The sequence below is a fragment of the Corvus brachyrhynchos genome, unplaced genomic scaffold (genome assembly GCF_000691975.1).
Source record: "Corvus brachyrhynchos isolate BGI_N302 unplaced genomic scaffold, ASM69197v1 scaffold53, whole genome shotgun sequence".
Lineage (NCBI taxonomy): Eukaryota > Metazoa > Chordata > Aves > Passeriformes > Corvidae > Corvus > Corvus brachyrhynchos.
In genome coordinates this window covers 637,233-662,815 of record NW_008237681.1, presented here as the reverse complement: position 1 = coordinate 662,815, position 25,583 = coordinate 637,233, and positions in this window count along the sequence as shown.

Here is a 25,583-nt window from a genome sequence, read left to right as displayed (position 1 = left end):
GGCTACTTTTCACCCTCTTGGTCCCCTGGAAAATAGCTGAGGTTGTAGAAAGAAATTTTGAGTAACTAGTGTGGCTTACACTGACAGAGAGGAAACATTGGAATGTACTTATTTCCTTTTTTTCTTTTACTTTTTAATGAGTTACAACTCAGGTCGCCTGTTAATGGGCTGTTGCCAATGTTACCTCTGACTTAAAATATGTGAAGTAACTGAAGTAATTTCTTACCACTGACTTTTGTCAAAACGATTTGGAGAAAAGGGACCTGTTTGTGCCTCTTACATTTTCCTTTCTCTTCCAATCCATCTGTTAAAGTGATACCAAATAAAGGATCTTCCCCATCTTCATGTACTTGAGAAACCCTGCACGAAACATGATCTCCATTGAGGAATTTCAACAACCCAACACAGATTGGTTTCCTGGTGTAAAGTCTCTTGGACATTTTTGCCACCCTTAAGGCCTGTCATGTCGTAAGAATGTTGGGCCTAGGCTTGTAGGGTTTCCTTGCAGGGTTGTGTTTCAGGTTTATGTCCCACTCCATGCAGATATATTGCTCTTTCTTGGAAAACACATTACCAGAGAGCTAAACAAAAACATGTAATATTTTACATATTAAAAATAGTTATTAGCCAAATATATTTCAGACACTCACAGTATCATTCTTTTTTATAGCACTTCTAATGCTGCCGATAAATTTCCACTGTTGGGGCAGTTAAAAATATATGACTTTTCTTATAGTATGTATTCCACTTAATTCTTGGTATTATCAACTTTCCTTACTCAGACTTCCAAAAGATCTCTTTGGATGCTCAGTTAAAAGCTAAATGTCCTTGCTTCCACCACAAAGTTATCTGAGTAGAATGGACCCAAGTACATTACCAACTATTACAGATTGATTACATGCTGTGTTCTGGACCTGCAATGTGGGCCAGGTCTGATAGCTTTTTACTGCATAACACTTTTCTGCGTATGTTTTTCTTTTTTTTGGCTTTCATATCATTAAACACCTAGGTAAGTGATTGACAGGTATCCAGAGTTTTTCAGAAGAGAGATTCTCAAAGGAATTCCAGCCGCTTCAAAGGAGCAACATTTACAGCTTGCTGCAAATTGATTCACGGAGTTCCTTTAAATGAGCTGCTGTGGAGTTCTTTAGGAAATATGATCTGTCCATGATCATCAAAATCCACAGGTAAAAGCTCAGGCAAAGGCTGGACAACTCCTTTGTGTTCTAGCTTTGCCATGAAGGTCATACCACATACATGAGTCTTTTGACTGATGTACATTGACTGATGTTCCCTTTTTAGTACTTCAAACAGAATGTAGTATCTGTGTATCTTTCATAAACTCAGGTGTCTGTTTAAGCCGCTAGAATCTGTGGCATATACTACATAGCAGTTGCCTATAGAGGACCTTAGAAAAGCTTTATTTTAATCACAGGAAAAGTATTGATGTTCTTCAGAAAATGCTGTGTTGCTACTGTTGCTTCATCTAATCAGGAGACGAGTCTTTGGCTTTATCTGTTAACTACAGAAGAAGTAGGTTCGCTTCTCTAGGTAGAAAAACCTGTCAAAGTAGTGATCTGAAACTGAAAACTGCTGCTCATGTATCAGTTGTCAGTACTAAACCAACTGAGAAAGGTAGAAATAAGACTAATCTTGTGTATTCTTCTTTCTGATACTCAGATTTTCAGTTCTCATCATAGTTATCATGGTCTAAGGAAGATAAAAATAGGAATGGTGTCAAGTAGCTGTGAAATAGCCAAGCATTTTTTCTTCCAAACAACAAAATAATCTTGCTGTTACCTATTCTGGTGCATCGAGAGCTTCCTGGTTGTCCTCTTTGGGCTATAAATTGAAAACTTTTTGTGAAGTATAATTAATGAATGTTACTTTCAAAAAGCTTCTAAATTCTTAGTGTCTGGATATAATTCCTAAAATAGTTTTCATGTATTTGCCATCAACTTCCAATGTCACTTTGCATTTCTTCTCTGTAGAAGGAATGCACACACATATGTGTGTCTGCATGCATTTCCAGTTTCACCTTCACTTATTGCAAAGGTAGCCCCACAAACACAGATTAGGAAAGGATATTAACAACTGTACTTAGAAGCTGGCTGCTCTCTTTCATTATGGGTCAATTGGGAAATTATAAGAATTGATTCATTGCAAACAGCTGTTTTCATGAAGAAAAAAAACCAAAACCAAACTAGCTGTGCTGGCATATATCCATTGTATGCCAGTAAAAGCACAAACATGTGTTAGTCACCAGATCTTAATTAGCTTCATGTTCCTAGTATGAGCATGCTAGCATTTTCCGCAGCTTAGATTATTTTTCTTCACAATTTTGAAGTTAGGTCTCAGCCCAATAAATCAATACAGAATGTAGGAATAATTATTAATCTTATAAATTTAATCAATAATCATTGCTGTTAATGTTGTTGGTAGTGATAATTTGTTGAAAGAAGCAAAAAGCTTGCATTTCATTTCTCAGTCCTTAGTTCAGAAGATACAGATAATTAATATTTCACAAATCAAGCTTTTCTTTCCAGTCCCGCTAGTAATTTGAATTAAATAGAAGTTAATTTAAAATGTAAAGGTAAAGCAGGAAAGAAAACAAGGATATGACCCCAGCATGAGACGTAGCATCATAGGGAGGTTATTATAGATGTACTGATACTGGGAGTAAGTAGATGTTTCAACCATACTCTGAACCTGACTGGATATTTTTAACCAATTAATTTAGACAGAGGATTAAACAGAAATAGCCATGCTATTTAGACTCACATGGATTGTAAGTGACTTCTGAAGAGCAGAGAGCCCAAAACCTTGTTCAAAGAAGGTGAAACTTCAGGTTGCTCATGGACCTCTTCAGTAAAATTTTTTAAGTTTCATAAAATTAATTCAGAAAGAAACCTTATTAGGTAGTTTTTTATTCCTTCTGAAATTGTCTGGTTTCTTTGATAATAAAGGAAAAAATTATAAGCTTTAGCTCATTAGATTTTCTTTATATTTTTATTTAAAAATTGAAAAAGAGAAACCTCAGCAAACCTCTGGTATTTTGTATAAAAATCTGTTTGTATTTTGCCATCTTAATTTAAATAGAACTACAGTTTTTCTGCCATCTTGAGAATTGCCAAATAAAACCGCTACTAAAAACCAAAGAAAACTTATATTTCTAAAGCAGCAATAAACACAGTACTTTATACATCGTAAAGAAGACTCAGACAACCACGCATGTTCTTTCTTTGCTTCCATTTGTAAAGAATGGTAAACTAAGTATAATGAAAGATGGATACTTTCCAGGAGTAGGAGTATGGTTCTTGAACATAGATTCATAACTCTGGTTTTGAGTAGTCCTATAGAGTGCTGTCTGTGCTTTGAAGTGTTGCTTTTTATTTTAGTATAGAAAATAATGTACACACAGGAAATTATCCTGACTGATACTATTCACAAGAGCTGGATATGGTTAAAGGGAAACAAGCTCTTGGAAGCATTTTTATAAGCTTGCCATTCTTTGCTGCTTGAAGGTATGGGAGTGGTGGATTGGTGTAATACATTCTTGTTAAAGGAAGCATGGAAAATAAAATAACCTCCGTCTTCCATAACAAATAGTAGGCTTGCAGGTATTTGCTAATGCTAATTCACAGCATTGGAGACAGAGCTAGGAGCCTGAAAAACCTCCAAAGCTAACTTCCAGGTCAGAACCCTTCCTGGCACTTGGGGAGTCTCAAACTGGAACCGATTTTGATGATTCCCTGGGATGGGAGCAGGGGTAGAAAGCATCCTCTACTCATTCTCTAGTAATTGAGTTCACTCATGTAAGTGAAGACCAGATTTTTTTTCTGCCTGGTTTCAAAACATTCAAGAGCTATTTTAAATTTCTGTGTTTGGGCATGTGGTCTCTGCACAATGGTATGTGTGTTGAATTTGTTGTTCTGTATTCATGACACGTTCAGCTGCATCCTGTACTGTCAGAGCACAGGTCACTGGTGTCTGCCAATTAAAACACATTGCTCATGTTTACACATGGCACTGAAATGTTCTGGGATGAGACCCTGAAGTTTCTTCAGTCCTGAACTGTAAACTATGAGGAATTAGTATGCAGGAAAGCAGGCATAGTACACTTCTGAATGCTCAGGTATGCAAAGTTTTTCATAAGTCACAGTGCTGTTGCAGCTCCCTGTCACAGCTTTCCTAAAGCACAGGGTCACTTACTGAACTATGAAGACAGACATTTTCTACAATAGTTTCCCTAGAGTCACCACTTTTTTTTGCTTATTCTTGCTTCTTTCCCATATAATACAAACATGCCTTGAACACACAAGCTCTCACTGAAGAAAGACTCTAGAAAGTCTGCCACATTTTCTCCTGATTTTGAGGAAACTGTTCTCCTCCTTTTGAGTTTTATGACCTGGTATTCAAGGTTCAGGAATATGCTTGTTATTTTTCCTTGTTGTTTGACGTAAGTTAGAAGAATATTATTTTTTTCCTAGGAAAAGTGCTTTGCCTTGGATATGTTCCCTTGGAAAATAAACTTACGCTGGTATTTGGCAAAGTTGGAAATAGAATGGCTTTGTTCTGAGAACTTTTCATCCTCTGATATGAATAGAGATTTCTTTATTGGTTGCTATTTGGCAGAAACCAGGAGTCTTTTTTTTCAGGAATACAGACATTTTTCTTAGAAACTTAAAAGCTATATCAGTAAAGCTGTTGCAAAAGTTATTTGAAGTTTGGTTCAGGGTTTCTTTTTTCTGGTTGGAGAGACTGTTTTTTTCTTACGTTGTTGTGAAAATAGTTGGCCAGATTTATCTCTGGCATTTCTCCACTGAGACAAACACTTTTTCTTTCCTCCATTCCTTCTAGCAGGTTGTACAGAATTACATCTGACAGTAAGTTTATGGTGTTGTTTTCCCAGTTCAGGACATTTTGGGCATACTTAAAATATTCTTTTTCCCTGTTTAGCCAACCAGCACAAGGAAAGATAATATACTAGTTAGTAGAGTGCTGGCTTCCTCACAGATTTTGTGACAGGATGATGGAGTTTAGAAGTGCTCCTTTCTGGGAATCTATTACCATTTAGATGTATCTCTTACTGCTGAGAACATTAACTGTCTTCTTACTAAGTCACAGTAAACAGTAAGGCCAAATTAGTGACGAGGAAAGTTAAATAGCTGTATCATTTTTTCACATCAAATACAGTTACATTTGTAACATTTCACTTCATAACAACAGCGCTTTTTTGTTGTCATTTTTAGTAAGTGTAAGAAACATAGTGACAATTTTGACCCCTTTAAAATAAATTGGAGATTTTGGGCTTCTGGGCTCTTCATGGTTTAGTCCTACTGGATGGATTTGTAAATTTGTCTGTGATACAAAAGAGTACACCAAATTATCTTATTTCATTGTCTTTGGAAGGAGCACAATCAGATTATTAACCATTAGCAAAGCAATTGCTATGCCCACAATGTTGTTTTATTTTAAATTCATCCTATTCAAATTCCATGTGAGTCTATTCCATGCTAATCTATTGCATTAAAAAGCACACAAGAGAAAGGAGTGAGGGAAGTCAGCCAAGAAATACTGGACCTGAATACTATCATTTGAATCTAATTATTATTCAAGGAGTGGCATAAGGTATGATTACATAACTTTACATACTAGCTCTAACATTTTATCCTAGCTAGTAGGTATTCTGTGTGGAAGTTTAAGTTTTTCTTTACCTCAAGGAGGGAGAACATCACTTTCTTTTTTTAGACATAGTCACATATCTCAGCAGCCATGACATGTCACCTGCAAGGCTGTTTCCTTTCCACAGAGATGGTCTGGTCTCCCTCCACGGAAAGTATAACTGACTCATAAACCACAAATGCTAAAATCATTGCTGCAATGCACAGCTAATCATCATCTTTCTTCTCTACAGATACTACAAAAACAAGAGTAGTGAGCACAGTTTGAGAAAAGTTTGCCCATTTAGTAATAGTAGAGGAAAAAATCACTCTGCAATAGGCCCAAGAATATTTGATAATATTTGGCCAGAAAGAATCAACTTTGGGTAGTTCAAAGAATTACAGATTTCTGCACATAAACAGGAGAGGCATGTAGTTGTGTTTACCTGATCATAATTTTAAATCTTTTGATTAAGAAAGAATGATAATGGGCTTTTAAAAAATGTTTCATAAGGTCTGCCAAGTTTTCTTTATATCATGTGAATCAGTTATCAAATCCCCCTTAAAAACTCATGTGTGTCAACTCCATGCCGTCAAAGTGTTCAACTTATACAATAAAAGTTCATTTCTTTGTTCACTCTCTCATGCTACTTGGCTTCTAGTGATCTGAGAGGTTTCCTTGATCACTGTTTACTCATAATACTTAGTCCTTTTATGATTTTAGTGGCTGCATGCATTGGTGTGTTTTTCTCTCTACTTAGGAAATCCTCCCCTTCTTAAACTGTAGCTTTTGCTTGTTAGCCAACCACCCCTGTTTGAAACAAGACTGATTATCCTGCCTCTAATGACCATTTTCAAGACACTGCATAATAGTTTTCTTTGATTCTTTTAATACTATGATTTGATTACAAAGGAAATTTGATTGCTACTAAAGTCTGACAAAGCATCAGTTCTAAGAAAATTGTTATTAATCTTTGTCAGCTCTTCAATGTTGTTGTCTTGCAAAGCAACAACTGTGGGTACATAACTGGACCAAAAGTATCTTTGAAAAGATTACAAGGCAAAATATCTGAACTGCTGTGTCTCGTATTCTCCATGATGGAAACCATGGAGAGTCTGCAGCAAGTAACAATATGAAGGGTAAAACTGTATCTTTGCATGAAGTGGGAAGAGTGGGATTTAACCAGACAAAAAGCTTCAGCTCTGGTGCTTCATGCATCTCTTCCTTTCAAAAAACTCAGAAGATCAAACCCTCTACACTCTCTCCATAGCCCTCCTCATATGGCCAGGTCAGGATATACAAAGCTAAACAAAAAGCTTTATCTAAGTAAGTAAGAGCTAAACAAAAAGGTCTGACTTCCTTTGAGGAAGTGTGATAAAATCAAACATAAAGTAGCAAGAAAATAAAAATCTCCCTCTAGCGCAATCCAAAATTGACATGAGATTATAAAATCACTCAATTATTTAGTGCAAGATTTTCACTCTGGTAATAAAGTAGATTTCTTGGTCATTGTCAAAAGTTGAGCTTGAAATGTTATTTACTTGTGTCCATAGTTTATTCATTAAATGGACAAAAATTAACTGAAATAAATAAATAGAACTCCAAAGCAACATATTCTGCCTGTGTTTTGCTTTGTCTGGGGTGTTTTTTATGTTGGCAGGTATAAGGAATCCTTTCACAGATGTTGGCAATACTGTAAGACATGGGTGATAAACTAAATGTAGAAAGTTGCTGCGTAGTACAAAAAAAGTGAAATTGGAAATTTTTTCTGTGACATTGTGCTTCCAGGGGAGTAATATTCCATATGAGCTTATTTGAAAGCTTTATTCTCATTGCACAGCTTTTTAAAATGAATTTCATACACAAAAATTGCTTAGGTGTTTGTTATTGTGAACAAACAAATGTGTGAACTTATTTAAAATTCCTTGATGCTGAAGGAAATTAATAAAAGCATTGGTGCTTAATTTATTATTGATCAGGATAAAAAGTACAAAAGATTGAGAGAGAAAAAAACTGTCAGGAAAATTTGTTCATGTAAGGCTCTTTTTACTTTTTCAACTAGATATTGCAAAACATTTGCCTGTTTTGACATTTTGACTGTTCTTAAGTGGCAGAATTACTTTCTAGATATTACTCATTGGCAGTACATTGCTCAGTGCTTTCCACCTTGTTAGAGCACCAGCGGCTGAAGAAGTACACTGGGCTTTTAGGGGCCTTGGAAGAGACAGGGGGTATTCCTCACTTGTGTAAGTGCTTTGCTCAGTGAGAGCAGCACAGGGGAGCAGTTCCCATGATGAGTACAAGCACCACTGCTGAGCAAAACGCTCCCACAGCCGTATCGAGCTTGCGACTCACTGCCGGCACCTCGGTGTGCAAACTGGGCCTGCCCCAGAGCGAGCAAGCTCTCTGCACTTTTGCATATAGAAAGAGCTGAGAGACCCCGCTTGCTGTCACTTTCCCTGACATCAGAGGAGCCTGATTTCATAGCCAAGTTATGGTTTTGTTTGTTTGCTTTATTGTTATTTTGAATGTCCAATATACCAATTTTTGTAAAGGAGCACTTCGGAGTTCTTCAAACCCCCTCTCCATGAATTCAGCTTTCTCATCCCTTAGTACTGATGCTGACTGACAGAGCAGCCTCTTGCCATCATGGTGTTCTGAAGTTAGACTTGGCTGAAGTTGTTTTAAATTCTTAAGTGAAAATGCAGCATGTAAGCTTCTGAAGAAGCACTAAAGGCATGCTTAAAAATGTCATACACAGATTAAAAGGGAGTTGTGCAGCCCCACATACCAACAAGTGGAGCCACAATGGGAATAGCCAAGAGAAGAAGCCATTGACAACATTATTGTGGAATCCAGCATGGTTGTTGCCTAAGTCTAAATATGGAACCTTTGAAAAAATAGGCTGATGTTACAGAAATTATAAGACTACAAGGGAATTATAAATATCAGAGGGAGAAAAAAAGTTTCTTTAATAAGCAGACCAAAGTCTCTCAGCTTCTTCAATCAGAGTCATGTTAGAGACTCAGCAATTTGTGAAATTTTTAAGTCTAGTTTGATGGAATTGACATAAATTAATCAATGTTGGCTGATATTTTTAACATATTTTTAATATTTAAATAGTTTTGTTTATTACGTTTCAAATCTTCAATAAGATCTCTTTTTCATGAGGCAACCAGAAGAAACATAAATGACGAAGTATAAATCGATTTGAGGATAATTTTCATACAAAGCAAAAACTGTCCTGTGTAAAAGTTGAGAAGTGAGAGTGCAAGTACTTGAAACATGGGCAGAGGATCCTGGAACAATGAATGTGGGTTTGAAGTGGCAGTTCTTAAGTGTGTTTATGAAAGTGTAAGTGTTTTGCAAGAAATGTAATATGGCTTTCATTTTTCCCTAAATAATTCATCATTATATGAATACTTGAGGTTAGAAAAGTGTAAGGAAGCAGTGGTGGTTGGTTGGGGTTTTTAAATACCAGTCTCCTACGTCTTTCAGCCAGTCACATCTTTTCAGTGGGGTTTAGTTTCACTATCCATTAATAATATCCCACTCACAGCTTATCTTTTTTCTGATGTTTCAGAGAATCAAAGAGTAGTTTTTGTTGGCACTGTGAGCAGAATTAAATAGACACTATGCAACACAAAGAGGGAATGAGAAGAGTGCTGCTACAGTGGGCACAACAAATAACACTAGGACACCTCTAGCCATCATTTTGTGGTTAAAATCACACTAATTTATCACCAAAGGTGCTCTGAAAAATGAAACTTCAAACATTGGCTCAATGGGAGATTCCATCATCACTGTTGAAGTAGCAGTATTTTTCTGAGGGAGTTTGTAGTCTATCAATCAGAGTGTTATTGAATCAATAAGTACCAGCCTTTATTTGTCTTGAGGCAGAGATTTTGTCTGTCTTTATAGCTGAACAGTGAATACTTTTTTTTTTTCTACAATCACCATGAATAGCAGAAGTGGTATCTTGAATTAAACAAGTTTGTGGGACTATAAGCAGATCATCTATCTCATGTAGCTATTGTAACTGCTTCTCCTTGACTGTGGAAAGTGTCTGTCTTTGATTCAGAAGGCCTGAATCATTCACCAGTCTCATAATGCCAAACTTTAGATTAAATCTCCAGTAGGCACTAGTCATAGAAATACAGTATGGCTTTAGAAGAGTAATGAGGAACAGTGGTTTTATAGTGGTTTTATAGTTGCAACTCCCCATTTCCATTAGACCAGGTTGCTCAGAGTCCCATCTGTGGGAACCCAGAATGCAGAGAATATTTCTCTGCCTGTTCTGAAAGGTTTTACCCTCCTGGACAGTACTGTTGTTGACCTTTGTCCATGGGAAAATTTGCCCAGCCTCTGGGAAGAATTAGAATCTACAATGGTGTGAATTAGGTGATAGAATATTATGTGATATTATCACAGGGGGAAAAATTTAGAGTTTTTAGGTCTATTTGCATAGTAAGTAGATAGAAGTAGAAAACGTCAAAATGGAGGATAAGTTGTAGTTAAAAGCTTCTTTCTCCTTCTTCACTAACTCCATATTTTGCAGCTATAGTGGTTTGGGTGACTGGATACAGAATTCCGCAGTTCCTGTCTATGTGATTTAGGAACTTGTTGGACATTGGTAAAAAAGTGAAAATATCTTGTGTTTTATGCTTTCATAGGGTAATTTACCTTTAAAAAGGCTGTGAGATCTTGGTAAGTTGTCTTCTTGCTGCATTCTCTGCTCTGTGCTATGTCTAAGCCATGCCAGTGGCTTGTACTCCTTAGATAAGAATTAATAAACACCTATCTGGAGACTGAGAAGCATGAAGTCCCATTCGCCTCCTTTTTTCTCCTGGCAAAAATCTGAATGTCTCCCTCATCAGGGAAGACAACAATTAGTGACGCAGACAGCTTTACCATCCAACTTGGACTTGAACTCTTCCAAGAACAGAACAGCCACAGCTTTCCTGGTCAACCTGTGCCATTGTTCACCACCTTCACAGTAAAGAGTTTCTTTCTAATTTCTAGTCTAAACCTGCCCTCTTTCAGTGTGAAGCCATTCCCATGTGTCCTGTCACTACAGGCTGTTGTATAAAGTCCCTCTCTGGCTCGCTTGTAGGTCCCCTTTAGGTACTGGAATGATAAGTAATGGGTAGAAGAAAAGTGTTTCTAATACTTTATTTGAAAACCTTGTGAAGACCTTGAGGGATCATTCTAGAAATAACCGTTAGGGTCATTGCAAAGACCACAGCAGCACTGCTATAATAATATCAACCCAGTTTGTATGTTTTGCATTTGTTCTTCCTAAATGATGGGGATGGTGTTGGACTGAAGACTACGAAGATTAAAATTTTGCCACAGAGCAGCAAGAACAGGGGTGAACGTCTGTTGCCTCTCAGTTCTTGAACAGTATAAATCAGATCCATTTTGAGGTATTCTAATCCCATTTAGGGTTCAAACATCTCTATGGGGGATGCTTCCAGTTGGCAGCAGTATCTACTGATGCTGATATTGTTAATAATGCTGTTGATGGTCAAAAAAATGTGTGTGCTAACAAAGCTCCCAGGGGTCATGGAGCTGAAAAATTTCAGAAAAGGTTCATTTGGGTGAACTTTTGGTGTCAATCAAAAACATATGTGCTTTTCAAACTCTTACATGTGAGGTGTTCAGACCAGTCAGATCTGATAAATTTGATTATCTTTTGAGGACCTCCACTTATAGGATGTACTGTAGAAATACAAGTAGAAAGTACTGTAGAAACTACTTCCAGCTCTGCTGGTCCTAGTTTTAATAAATAATCAGTCCTCTGAACACTTAAAAATATGGGAAAAAATGATTGGGTGCACTTAAGAAACAGTTAAATAACTTTAAAAGGGACCTTTTTTATGTAATGATGTGGTGCTTTTTTGTTCCACTACATAAAAAAAAACCCAGGCAGCACTGACCGTGTACTGACAGCCACCTTCAATCTTGTTTAAGATGCAGTTCAACTGCTAGAGAAAAGTAAAATACTCTTTTTTTGTTGTTTTTTATTTTTCCTCTCAAATAAGCAATGTCACTCTGATCCCCAGGGTTACTATTCTCACTAATGTGGTGGTGTAAGAACAAACCTGGTAACATACAGGGATGGAGAAGTTAATAGTCTGTGCTGGACAAAGGGAGAGAAATAACTCCAGCTTTGCAGTATCCGTTCCCCTAGAGGAGCAATCTTTTATCTGGTTCATAAAAAGAGAGAAGTACCATCCAAAGTGTGCTACCAGTCTTATGGAGTTTTAAGGGGTTTCTGAAGCACAGACAGAAAAACAGGGAGAATTCGGAAAGGGCAATTTTGAAGCAGCAACTCTTGATATAAACAAGTTGGAGGAGAAGGCTTGGGTTGAACTTGATCTTACTGCAAATGACTTTGGTCATGCATCCAAACCTCAGGAAAGAAGTGAGGCCCGACTAAGCTTAGCATGTTGTCAAGGTTTTAGAAAGGAAGTGAAAGGTAATTGCTCACAGATGTCACAGTGATCTATGATAATTGGAATTGTAGTACCAGTTTCATGGAAAAAAAATCTCAGCTCTCTTTAAATGTTACGTTTCTGATAACTCACAGGGAACTAAATGCTTTCCAGAAGCAAATTATAAATTTTTTAAAGTAGTGAATTCAAGTTAAATTCCATACTTCTACATCACACTTCTTGTGATTGTTGGCTTCAGGTAAACATCTTAATTAAGCCCTTGAAAACAATCTCAGATAATACCACACACTAATGCAACTCCAAGACCACTGCTGTAGCTCACTTCAAAGTGGGAGGGGAAAGAAGGTAGGGGAAGCTCTGGGAATAAGGCTTCCTTGATGACTTTTTTCCTGAAGAGGAATACTGCTGTTTTTAACCCAGAGACTCAAAGTAGCCTATCTGCATGGCATAGAGGTGGTCAGACCTTGGAGGGCTGCTTTGAGTGACCCTTCAGGAAGCTGCTCTGAACAGTGTAGATGGTGATGGTCCGTGGTCATGAAAGGAAACATTCAGTGCTACAACTCCTTGGCACTTTTGCCATGCTTCCTCTCCAGCCAGCAGCCTCACAGTTCTGGGCCATGGCATCCAACTCTGGTGCCTCTCAAAGCAACAGATACTGCACAAAGAGTGGATGGTGATGGCTGTCTGTCCTGTGATATATGAAGTAAGATCATTGGCATAAAATTGCTACAGAAATAGTGATTTATAGCTGTAAGCACTTAGTAATGCCCAAAGCATTTTGTGAATTAGGTGGAAAGAATAAACCAACAACTTGCATTTTGCAGAGTGGGCAAAACTGCCTCAACAGCAAATTGTCTTCAGAGCTTATTAAAAGAGAAAACTGCAACGTAAAGGGACAGGTGAGTAGAGATGAGTGAGTGGGAAATAATGTCTCTGTCTATCTTTAAAAAAAACAAAGTGATAGTGGGAGTAAAAAATGAGCAAATAAATAAAATGCCATGAGAAGGGTCAGACTTCTTATAAGTAAAACCTAAAAATCATGTGTTAGACCTCTTCTGCACATCTGAATTAATGAATAAAGTGTTGTAATTCAAAAGTACTAAGACAAAAAGTAAACAACTAATAATGCATAGCTTAAATCTCATCATTTAAAACTCTGGACTGGAGGGAGACAAATTTCTCCTTCCAACTTTTAATACGCTTTCCCCCCCATCATTTCCTGCTCAACATATGATGGTAAATGCAGAATGAATATGTTCAGCTTTTAAAAACACAGCTCAATCAATCCTTTGCAGAAACACCTACTGCTGTGTGTTAACAGGAAAATGTCTTCTATTAGGTATTTAGGAAATTGTCCTGAACTGTCCTGAACTGAACTGTAGAGAGCCTACACAAAAGCTTAACATTTCACCTGATTTCTGACTGATGGGCAAGACCTCACCCAGACCACTTTTTAATCTGTTTTGATTCTTTTTCCTCTGGATTATTCTTTTAGACTAGCATCTCCTTGATAGTTATTTGTCTGTCAACATGGACCTTATAAATTTTTTCAGGGCTTTGTAGTTCATCTGTGTGAAAACTTGTATCAGTCCAAAACCTGACCCAATAAGGCTGAGCCTTTGGCTTTGCACTGCCCTGCTGCTGACATCATCATTTATTCATGGAGCCTCCTAGGTTCAGTTGGCATCAAGGAGTTAAGTTCTATGCTCAGCCTGAGTAGAAAAAGGAATTTTGTAAAAAATAGATATTTGTTTTAATAAGCTGCTTTAATGCTTTGCTAGATGCACGCACTTTCAAAATTAGTGAAATGCTTTGCTAGATGCATGCACTTTCAAAATTAGTGAATTTGCATGAATTTTCATTCTGAGATCATTTTACTTAGGACTTTTTTATTTCTCTGAAGTGTTGAAATCTCTCTGCTTTCCTGAAAAGTTAAAGTTATTTTATAGAATAGTACAATAGTACAATACAACAAGAATCATTTGTTGTAGATATGTGCATATTTGTAGTTTACAGTAACTTTTATTATCTGCATTAATGGACGAAGTCATTAAGGTTTGAGGATATCACTGAGGAATATCTCAGGAATTTCACACATTCAGAATTAAATCATCACTGCCATTTTTTCTGTTCCTAATTTAGTGTACATTCCAGCTTTTTAATAGCACCTAGTATCTCTTCAAGGGACTGAATTTTTAGGGGATTCAGAAAGAAATTTCTGCCTTGGCAATGTTGCTTCTTATATTTCCTATCCCACTGCTTGGGGGGGGAAAGAGGAATTATCTGTTTTGATAGTTATGCAGCTTTTCCAATCCGTTTCTAGTTCAATGCACAGGCCACTGTTTGAAATTACATCCCTAAAGATTCTTTATATACAAAAGCTTTGGATACAGTGGTTTATGTTCTGGGCAAGCAAGGTGATGTCCAGGGCCTCCTACTAGCCACTACTAATTTGGTCAGTGTATGAGAAGTAGGAGACACTATTTTAAAAAAGGATGTGACATACAAGTCTGAAGGAGAGGAGACTGATAGATGAGATACCTTCCTCACATTTACAAAGAGCTGGCATTTGATTGCTGCAAAATGTGGTGCAACTATCTTCTGTTTCACACCCTGCTATTCCTCGGTTTTCAGTTGTTGCACTCTGCCTGCCTGCGCCACTGGATTCAGCAGGGTGGTGTACCTGATTAAAAACCGCCACCAAGACATGGAGGCAATTCCTGGCTCAGGGCAGTGAATGCACACCCTCAGCTCTCTAGACCAGGGGCTACAAAACAGGAAAGAGCTTTAATGTAAAGCACAAACAATATAATAAATCAAAATGCAACGCTGCTCAGTGGTATTTCTCACTATCTCTTACTGACTTTCTAGTTATCTGGAGCCTCCTTCTGCTGTCACTGACAAGAAGGAATTTTGCCAGTGGCATTGATAGGAAAGAGTTTGCTTCCTTTCTGCTGTGGAAATCAGTCCAACAGTATTTTGTGTTTTGTATAGTGCTTTGTCCTGAAAGTGCCCTTGAGCATTTCACAAACTATGAGTGCAGTCATGGTTTTGCCACAGGCCTTGGGCAAAGCACAGCCCATTGTGTTTGTTAACTCCAACACACATCAAGCTGAGAGTTACAAGCTGATACTTGGGTTCCTTCTTGAACCCAAAAAACACCACCTGGGAAAGACTGGATCTTGAGAGATTTGGGAAACAAAATAATCAGCTGGGAGTTGCCTGGTCTAGTAGGACTATGCAAAGCACTGCTGTGTTACAACTTAAATCCTACCCCCTCCATCTATACAACTCCACAAAGACAAAAGACTCACTCACTGGGAAGGGAATTGCAGCCCACAATACCTTCTTTTTTAAGGCAGCTTTCTGGCAGCCTGCCAGCCAAAAAAAAGAGTCAATGTTTCCTCTCGAGTGTGGGTTGGTATCTCGCGCAGTAGGGTAGCTTCAGTAGCTGGAACACTGATCCAAGACAGAGGAGACAGCAGCTGATTCTTGTCTTCGCCTGACTGGTGAAGACACCCACATCTTGCAAAAGTGAGCATTCCATATGGCTACTGGCTAGTGAGAACTCCATATGGCTGGTGCTTTCCTTTCCCCGAAGCTGTTCCACTTAAGTGGAATACATTGCAAATTCACTGGCCCAGTGAGGGGAAACGGGACACTCAGCGTAATTTTTGGACACTTATGAGGGAAAGGGAAAGGACTGGGTTCAAGTTACTGCTTTGCGGAGGGTTTGCATTTGACATAAACCAGCTATGAAGTATGTGTGCTGACTTTGGAGCAAGACCTCGAACTCGGAACATTGTCTTGCCTAATTTACTGTCATCATTACCCAGAGAAACAAAATTCTAATTTTTCTCCACAGGCAGCATTAAAATTGGTGTTCTCTGCTTGTGTTATGCATTTGGGGTCTTCAGAGACTTAGCCTTTCCAGGCAGATGGGCCTGGTGGAGGTCATGGGTTTAAGGACTACAGTTTTGATGTGGCCAATGTTTAGGTATGAAATGTCTCATTTGAATGTGTATCTAAGCAAAAGAAATTTGGTCTTCTCACTTCAGAACTCAAACCTAGGTCTTTCAAGCCTCTGACCAATATTGAAGCATGAGGTCACCCTTCCTCTCCTGCTGTTCCTATCCACTGTTGAAATGTTACTTCCCCAGTGGGATTTGCAGCTTTTTAGCTATTAAGGCAACACTAAACAGGAGGCAGGATATTGTATCTGTTTGCTTTAGGAGTGCAAACATCACAGATACTTGTGTGAAAAGCATAGTGGGCTGTCCGATCTTTAAAATTGTTGCGGTCTTAATTTATGCTTATATTCAAAAGACACCAAAGAAAACATAATAAAAACTGCACGTGGACTCCTATCCCCTCACAGCGTGTTGGGCAGTGATTCAAGACTGACTCAGACCTTTCTACTATTTCCTGCTGCAGGGAAGAACCTCAGGAAATGGGAACCCTACAATTACAGGCGCAAAGTAGTGGCCTTGGTTCCCCTTTGTGCTTTCGCAGAAGGTCCCATTAATGTTAATCAGGGTTAGGGACAGCTATGAAACAGTTCAGCAAAATGCTACTCTGTTGGTTTTGATGCCTGCTTTGGGTTTGGGGTTTTTTTTTTTTCTGGTGGGCTTTTTGATGACCATGGGGTTTTTCTGTAGGAGAAGAAACTATGAGCTATTCCCAAAGGAAAGGGATGATAGTGCTTGTAGATCAATTTGAAATGTGTATCTGCAAAACAGTCACTGAACTGCACAAAGAGGGGATGAGATTATGTGTCCATGGCTAAGGGATTAGCCTGATGGTGGGTGGTTCCGGTCCCCTCTTCCAGGATGGCCCTTTTTCCACAGTTTTAACATACTTGGGAGGCAGGACAGCTGTTTAACAGACCTCGTGCTTCTCTCCTGGCCCTGGGATTGCTATAAAACTCTGCACAGGCACGTGGAACCCCTGAAAGGGGAAGTATGCATTCTTATCTCACACACACTTTGTCTGGATAGATGCTTTTCTAGGAGCCCAGAAGTTTTCTTTGAGTCCTCTAATATCTACATGAGGCTACTACTTAAAATCTGAGAGCTCATACTATATATTCCTTTCAGAAGCTGAATCTTCAAAAGTTGAGCCCTGCTCACCTGCTTGAGAAAAACACAGCTCTGTAAGCATCTACTTGCAGAAGAACATTTTATCCCAAGGGAATCCAGGCATCTGCTCAAGCTCAAGCCTTTAAGCTCCTAAAAGATGCGGGATTTCAGACAGATCCTGGGTTTAGTGGTTTTTTGCTGACTCTGTCTAGAAAGCTCCACCTGCATCTTGATGCCAGGGGGTTATCATTCTGACTGCAAATCGTTTATAAGAGTCTCAGTACTCAAGCATGAGTTTGGTGTATATTTCTGAGGGGCAGACATCTAAGCATGAGATGCTGCAGGTGTTTTCCCTTACAGGCTACTATGTCCCTATGTCCCTTATTTGATCTACCATCTAACTTGATATATATGTTTAGAGCAGGTAAGTAGGAGACAGAAATTTTGTCCAATGATTTCATGTGTGACTCTCAGAACATGTGACATAAATCCTTTCATTAACTCAGTCTGCCATCTGTTTTCTTGAATACCCTGCTGTTACCACGCCTAGCTTCCATTTCAAATTTTTCAGTCTGAATTGAAAGTTTTTTTAGACAGAGACCATCTTTTCTGTGTTTTACACTTGAAACACAGTGAATTTCTATCCTTAAATCTTAACTAGTAGCAGTGCTAATTGTCCACAGGCAGATACTGAGGGCATAAATGCCACTGAGATTCAGATCATTTGCCTTTGAAATTTTCTTTAGTAGTAACAGAAAGCACTCTGCCTTTTGGAGGAACAAATTCACTTTCTAGGATCACTGTTAAAAAAATGTGTGCTGGAGGATAAATAGTTGGAATTTTGTTGCTGGTCCCTGTTCTGGTTAGTGCATGCAAATGCAGCAGAGCACACTGCAGTTCCAGTGCCTTTCCTTGATGGCTTGTCATTTTCTGTAGCGAGTCAGTCCAGCTACTGCCCTTTCTCTGCAGTCTTAGCTTAAGGATCTGTTAATGCATCACCAGTGATAACCTCAGCACCATTCCAGGGAAAAGCTGTCAAGATTTTGTTTTCACCTTCTTCTGACTAACTGCAGCTTCAGGGCATTTTACAGAACTTTCATGTTTGTTCTCCTGATTAGCATCATGGTTCACAGGGAGTCAGTCACCAGTGCAGCCACTTAATAAGCTTTTCCAGGGTCCACCTTAATGTTAGTCAGAAAAGCATGAGTTGCAGTGCAGCTAGGCACCTTATCTGAGAAATAATCACCTTATTCTTTGAGTAAAGGATTAGTTTGGATTTACCTGTGCAAAATGAATATCTGCACTACATAGTCTGTGGCATTTTGAAGTGATTAAAATTTTACTACTCCTTTTTTTCTGGTCAGCTTGCATGGTTTTACCCTGTTTTACAAAAAAAAACAAAAAATAGAATGGCCATCTGAAATTGAATAATATAAATGGTCTGCTGTGCTGTATTTATGGTAAAGATATTAACTGTTTAGTCTTTCCTATTCTCCAGTGCCTTCCAGACTTAATATCTTACTGCAGCTTTGCTTTATTTTCCCACTGTGTTCCAAATACCTTTGTGAAGTGTGCTGGGGGATTAATTCTTCATGCTTCTCAAATACTCTAATTTTGTCTTGACTACTCCACGTTTTCAGGCTAATGGATCTCTTTTCCATTGATCTCTTTATTTTTTCCCTCTAATTTCTTCTGTCTACGCTGTGAAAATGTGGTTTTCTCTGTATAGAATCTGAGGCACAGAGTCGAAGCAGAATGTGAGTGTAAATCTTCTGGCAATGTTTCTACTTCCTTGAACACAAATTTTGTTTAGGTGAGGAACAATAGGCTAAAACCCTACATTGTTCCCAATCTGCACCAGTGTCATGTACACTCACCTGTAGCTGTCATGTAAGGTTTCAACATGCTCTTGATTGGTTTACCTCACATTTATATAATAATAAAGTGCAACTGGATGCCAGTAATGGCAAAACTGAACAGTTACACAGAAAACCAACACAGTGTAATATAGTGTAAACAAACTCAAAAAGTATTAAAAGTAGCATAAGGAAGACTCCAAGGCTGTTGAGATGTGAATTGGACAGATATTCAAAGACATGAAAGTCATGTATCTATTGTGAAACTTTAGAGGCATAAACATATCCTCATCCAAGAGTGCCTTGTTAGAAGGCAATCATTTCTCATTACCCATGTGTGTTTTCTGAAGCCAGTAAGAAACAGTGACATGAACTTATGAGCAAGATCATTTTGATAAAAATTTAGTAACAGAAGCCTCAGTTAAATACAAAAGGAAAAAACCTGATCCTTTCATCCTATAAACAAAATGGTATCTCATGGTTTTACTGCCAAAGAATGAAGTGTTCTGCAGTTATGCTGACACAAATTTATTTTGCAAAGCTTAGTTCCTACGTCTGATTTTTTAAAAGGAAAACTTCAGTTTAACAACGATTAGTATAAAGAGTTAATGGAAGAAGGTGAGCATGTAAGGGAACAAACATGCTCAAGCTTGAGCTGTCTTTAACAAGCAAATGAGAATTTTGGGGTATGTGTTCTGTGCAGCTGAGCTTAGCCTGTAGTTTGTCTGCCTTTTTTTACTTAGGCTGAATATTAATAACGTTAGCTATGTAATTTGCCATAAAATAATAAACTTGGAATTGGAGCCTGAGATATTATTAGCAATTCCTCACTTTTTCTTTCTGTTAATATTTCCCAGACTCTCCCCTGCCTATATCCTCATTAGTCACAACTGCAAGGAAATTAATGGCAACTTGCATTTTGTGAATTTGTAGTTCTATGCACTTTCCTGCACAACTCTCTTTGCTCACTTCAGAATTCTCAAATTACTTCAGTACAAGTGAATCTGCCATTTCTCTATTTATTTAACATTGTTTTTTCTGAGTTGTGGGTGGAATGAATGGTATCAAAATGTTTAGCTTGTGGTGGTTGGAGGCATTTTCATCATATTTTCCTGGTTTTGTGACACTTTCTTATTTATTTTTTTTGTTTTGCTTGAAGCAAGTGTGAATAGTCCTAAATTTCTGAGTTATTTGTGAATTAAGCAGATGTTCCATTTTTAGTATGTTTAAGAATAATTTAGAGCTTTTTAAAGTTTTAATTATGTCTCAGGATTTGTATGCTTAGACAGAAATTAAGGACAGAGTAAGGAAAGAACTGCTCTGCATTTTCTATTAACATTTCTTAGTGCGTAGATTTTTCCTTTTCGTAAGGGCCATAAGGGCCAGTGCAGAATGCACACTGCAAAAGTACAAGGCCAGTTACTACATGCCATGCCACAGTGAATTTCTAACCTAGGTATTTTTCATGGGGAACATAGCTGGGAATACCTATCAGAGTTGTGAGTCTGAAATGAATGGCAATGCTGCTTGGGAATTCACTCCTGAGGCAGCAGCAGTTCTCCACACAGCATCTTAAAGCAAACCAATGTACAGGTTGCTGGTTTGACTCAGCAGCCCAAGAAGGAGTGAGCAGAGTGTGGGAGCCTCAGTAGCTGCCTCGACCTGAAACAATGTTGTTCATGAATCAGAGCTGTTAGAAACACTACTATTCTGGTAATGCATCAAAGAAACAAGGGACTAAATGACTAGGACAGATCTTTTCAGACAGCATTCCTGTTTGTGATTAGGCCTTCTTGGAAAAACTTCTGACCAACTCTACTTATCAGGAAGCAAAGTGTTGAAAAGGAAATGTGTTGAAGAAAATTGTTGGGATTTATATGAATACCATCCTAATTTCTTTTTCATATTATGTGCACGAAGGCAGTAAATCAAGGGTTCAGCAATGGAGGAAAAGGCCCTGTGGACATGTAGGCAGAACATTCTGATTTAATTTTTTTTTTCCTACAAAACACAGTTATTTAAAAGTAACAAATTTCAGGTAGTTATGCCTGTCAGTTCACCAGAGAGGAACTGGAGCTGGAATAGAAGAATAAAGTGGAATCTCAAGAGGAATGAAAAGGAAGAAGCTTCTCTTAGACATCGGTAGAAGTGAGCTGTTCAGCAGCAGGGAGTGTAGAGGACAAGCAGCTTTTAGTAATGCAAATAATGAGGTAGGAGGGCTGTGGTGGAAACCAAATAGATCTGAGAAAGTGCCCTGTTTAGAGGAGTGTGTGTTGATGCTCAGTTAAGAGCTCTTTGATTATTAGAAATGGTGTAGACCATGTCTGGAGTTTTGACTTTCAGCTTCAAAAGGCATTCTTCTTTGCACAGAGGAAAAAGAGGTTTATTTTCAAATCAAACCAAAACAGACTTTGTAGTAAAAGAAACCACAATTTGCTTACTTACTAAGAAGGCATACATAAATCTATTAAATTTGATAATTGACATAGCCTCCTGACTATACTGTTACAGGCCACCTCTTGCTGTCTTAATTACTGCTACCAGTCAGCTTAATTGGGAAATCAACTGTTGAGTTACACAGCTGATATTCCTAATACACTTGCATAAATAAACATGCACCATTGAGTGATTTTTTTTTTAAAAAAAGATATCAGAAAAGTACCTAGCCGTTTTGTCTGGTGGTTTTGATTAACTCTACAAAAAGAAAATTGCCCTCCCCAAACAAAAAAGTGAACTTGGATTAACTAATTAAAGAAAATTACTTCAGGCTGTAGCATTAACAAAGCCAGGAGGAACTTATATTTTCACAGTGCGCCTAAAGTGCCTTTTCACTGACTACCTCTTGCTGGTTTTGGGCTTGTGCATTGCTTCTATGGCCCTCACCTGCTTCCTCCAGGAATTTACGGCTACTCAGATAAAGACATCCACCCAGCTGAGCAATCTGACCATGTTGTGTTCCCTTCCAAAAGTTGTTTTTACTATCATTTGTCTATTGATCAGACTTGGTTTAATAAAATGAGGTTATCTCATACTACTTATTCCTAAATTGTTGGAGCATTGCTACAGGCTTGGAGGAAACTGGACAGCATTTTGTGAGTCTACTGCCAAGAGAGTGCAAACACATATCATCAGTCCTATGCCCATGTGTAAAAATAATGTATGCACAGGGAAACAAAAAAGACTGGTGAGAATGAAGGTTAAATGTTTCTAGAGCTTGCATTTGAACTAGCTGCTCTTTTCTTGTAAATTTCTGAGACAGTGTAAATCAAAGTGCTAGACTGAAGACGTGCTTCAGGACTTCTTTGTGTATGTAGAGGAGTAGACAGATTGTTCAAAAGACTGAAGTCTTGGTCAGAGAGGCTCAGTAAGAGGATATACGTGCTGATACAAAAGGGAGAGTGTTGCTTGCTATAGTCTCTACCGAAGAAGCAAACTGATCACTGAACTCACTGACTTTGTTTTGGATGTGTGAACATGGTAATAACATGGGAGAATGTTGGGAATTGCAGATTTATTCAAAGTGTGTGTTGGAAGGAAAACACTGGCCTCAGAAGCTTGAATCTCAGCTACTCCACTTTAATTGCACACAATTACATCAGAGGGTTTTTTATGGAGGGCTTGATGGTAGTTCTTTAAATACTAGATTACTACGCAAGAAGACCGGATTACAAATTTCCACAGTAGGAATCCTGCTGCTGATGCTGGTATTTGCTCAAGTCCATCATTATTCAATTGAAGAGCTTGATGCTCCTGAAGAGAGACGAATTACTGCTTTGAAGAGCTGTGCTGGCAATAAGAAAATATCAATGCTGCTGCTGGCTAATTATTTTCAAGTCATTGGTAGGGCTGTGTTATTACCACAGAGAGTGAAATACAGTGTTGAAGATGTTGCATTTACTGGTGAGAAGCTCCTCATTCTGACAAGGAACTGGCTTGCTGGCAGGCAAACTTGTCCTGCTGTTAAAAGAAAATTGGTAGTGGAGAGAGATTGTTTTTGAGACCTTCAAGAGGTCTAGAAACCATTTAAGAGGTTTTCTCTAAGGCAAACTTGAGAAACAAAACCACAATAAAGAAGCCTGCTCCAATAAATAAAACAATAAACATCCCTATTAAAACCCACTGTTGCAGGAGTTTTTTTGAAAGGTGGAGACCCTTGAACACCAGTGGAAATTTTGGATGGTTTTAGGGTTTATTCTTCAACCTTAAATTTGAGTTTGATTTATTTTCAGGAATGTTCATTCTATGAGGACTGCAATATAACATTTTTGTCATATTGTGAGAGGGGAGGACAAGAAAAGGAAAATGAGGATACAAAAAGAATAATATTGCAGGTAAATGTTTTCAGGGAGACATTGACAAAGGAGAAATAGAGCAGAGAACAAAAAAGGACAATAAGGATTAACATGTTGCATGATGAAGGGTCCGGAGGTAGAAAAAGTTTGAGGTAAAAGGAGGGGAAATAACAGCAATTCAGAACAGTAGTGATAAGCTGGAGAACAGTCACACTTGTAGAGGATTTGTTGTCATGTTGTATAGCGGATTTTAACAGATCCTTTTTCTCCTAACACACATGGAAACTTTTTGTGCACTCTGTTTTCAAGCATGCAGCTGTGGCTGCCTGTGGTTATTTTTTTGCTGAGCTTTTTGGGTTTACTGAAGCATACAGTAAAGAAACTTTCAAGGAAGCCCACACAAGGATCAGTATTTATTGTTATAACTCAGGAAAACTGAAACACGTGAAGAAAGGAGGTTTTGCAAAACATCTTGTAAAAGTGACCATTCTGCCTTACATATCATTTGCTGACTATCCCACTTCAACAAGAATTTGCAGAGTGGGATACCTTGACTAAACCACTATGCCTGTATTAGAAGCGTTCAATTTGTGATAATACCAGGGCCTCCAAGTGTATTCAGAGGAATTCCTTACCAGTACAAAACCCCAGAATTGCCCTTTGTTGAATTTTTGTTGCTTTCCCCATTCTTCATGTTTCACAGAATTTGAGCTGGCTTTAGTGTCTAAAAGTATCTCTAAACATAATCAAACTTATCCTGGTATAAAGCAACTGCCAAAAAATGATGAATAACTCTGGTTTCCTTGGTTAATTCAGTGCAGTGCCCCTTTTTGCTTTGAATGTTAGTGTGGAAAGGAATGTAGACCTCCTTTAGGTAGGAGAGGAAAAAATGGTTCGCCCATGATGGCATGGGCAGGTTGAGTATCTTTTGCTATTTTCCTAAGACCTGTATATTCAGTAGGTAATTCATTGCTGGATCAGATTACACTTATTATACTAATCCACACAACCAGGATGTCTTCTAGTGAGCCAAAATGTTCTGTGATGTGTCTTGTTGCCCTTTTTTAACTTACTATTTAGAGTAGAAATTTAAAAAATGCATTTCCATGTATTTCTGCCATTTTTATTGTCTCAAATGGTTTAAATTTAAAACTTATGTTTTTCTTCTTCATATTTTACTGCTTAAAATTTGAATTCATTTTATCAAGCTATGTTGGCTGTAATATTTACATATATTTTATTATATGATTCTCCATTTCCAGAGGCTAAGCTTCTAGATTAATTGATAAATTGATAGACAAATAAACAGTGCACTTCTGCAATAAGGTGTTAGTCTGTGGCTCAGTTACATTAGAGTGTTCAAAATCTGAATTGATTGAAAGAGCATAAATTTTACAATCCATTTTCCAGCCTGTGGTAAAATGGCAACTTTGCCTACCATTACTAATACATTGCTTTTCTACCATTATTTTCTTAAATATAGTAACAAACGTACCAGAAATTGCTTCATGAAGAATGCAATAAACTGTTTATAGATTATCATTACTTTGTATTTCTTGCGGGTCTTAGACCTCAGACTGACAAAGTAATAAGCATATGTGGTTTCCTGTCATCACAGCATCTATCTTCTCTACACCAGGGGGATGGCTTCTATCCTCTAGCTTGTAGGCATGCTGTTTGTCAGATGTTCCAGTGCTGGTCACAGCAATAGGGAAATGCCTAAAACACGTCCACATCCACTTTACTGCTATTACTGGGTCCATCAAATACTCATGATTGCTGTACTGAGCTGTAAATTTACTGTGAGTTTCAGTCACCAGAGGGCACTTGAATGGTTTTCACACAAACCATCCAGCAAATGACAAAAATACAGACCAAGCTCTCTGTGGGGGTGCAGACTGGGCACGTAACTGTAACCTGTGATGCACCAAGCTCTACATAAAAAGGAGAAAAGGAAGACACTAAGGAAGAGAAGTTAGTAGAAAGTAAAATCTTTAAGAATGTATCAGGAAGGCACTGATAGTTAAAAATTACGGAGAGATATTAATTTTTTTAAAAATTAAAAATATGAGACACATTTATCTGCTGCTATAAAGAAGGAGATAGAGTTAGGTTTTGTAATATCTCCACTTGAGGATTTTTAGTTTCTTTTTAGTCTACCTGTAAAGCTCATACTATGGTTTTTCTCTGAAATGCCTTTGATGGCACAAGGTTCTGTGTTATGGAAGACTCCTT